Below are 733 nucleotides of genomic sequence, written 5' to 3'. Positions count from 1 at the left end.
CACTGTAGAATAGAACATGAGGAGGGGCCTTCGTGACTGAATGACACAGAGAAAGTGTTTGTGCGAGAAAAAAGGAAAAGGTAGTGGAAATTTGTAATGGAGATTGAGGGGCCAGTTGTATAGGAGAATCACCGCATGCTGCTGTGTTTACTAACAGGCCGTCTCTCTCTCTCTCCCCCTGCATTGCCGGATGCTGTCTTCACACTGCGTCGTCTGTTCTGCTTCCCCCAACCCAACGCTCTCACCTACACCTTGTTATGCTTTTTTGACTGTCTGTATCATGGAATTCTTTCCTTATTTGTGTTCTTCTTGTTTGATTTTTTCTGTTTTTTTGTTTTTCTCCTTATCTACATGATTTTTCCTTTACATTTTTTGTCTTTTATTTCTTTGACATTTCTTTAATTCTAATTTATTTATTTGTGTATTTTGTGGTATTTATTTCTCTAACTACTTTTTTCTTTGATTTCCTCTCACATTTTCTTTCTTTTTCTACTGATTGTTTCATTACATTTGCCCTTTTATCCCTCTCTTCCTTTTCATTATCATCTGTGTCTTTGGTTTATTATGCTTATAATTTGTATAATACAGCCACTTCAAAATGCTGCCTCAGGATTTACTGGCCTAATGAAAAGCTTTTTCTAAATGAATTACCAGACTGTAACATGATAATCCTGAACATGTTTGAAGCATTAGAATTAGATGAACGTTTGTCACAGGCAATGAGCGTTACCTG

The 733-nt window shown here is 36.6% G+C and overlaps 1 protein-coding gene across 1 annotated transcript in view; it reads left to right on the top strand.

Moving 5' to 3' along the window:
• LOC119585239 (putative uncharacterized protein MYH16) overlaps nt 1–733 on the top strand; it is a gene marked incomplete at its 5' end in the record, with an annotated part of 81,296 nt that overhangs the window by 65,583 nt on the left and 14,980 nt on the right.

The sequence above is a fragment of the Penaeus monodon genome, chromosome 19 (assembly GCF_015228065.2).
Source record: "Penaeus monodon isolate SGIC_2016 chromosome 19, NSTDA_Pmon_1, whole genome shotgun sequence".
In the NCBI taxonomy this organism is placed as follows: domain Eukaryota; kingdom Metazoa; phylum Arthropoda; class Malacostraca; order Decapoda; family Penaeidae; genus Penaeus; species Penaeus monodon.
Note: the sequence above shows the minus strand (reverse complement) of the source record. Positions and strands in the feature narration are given on the sequence as shown.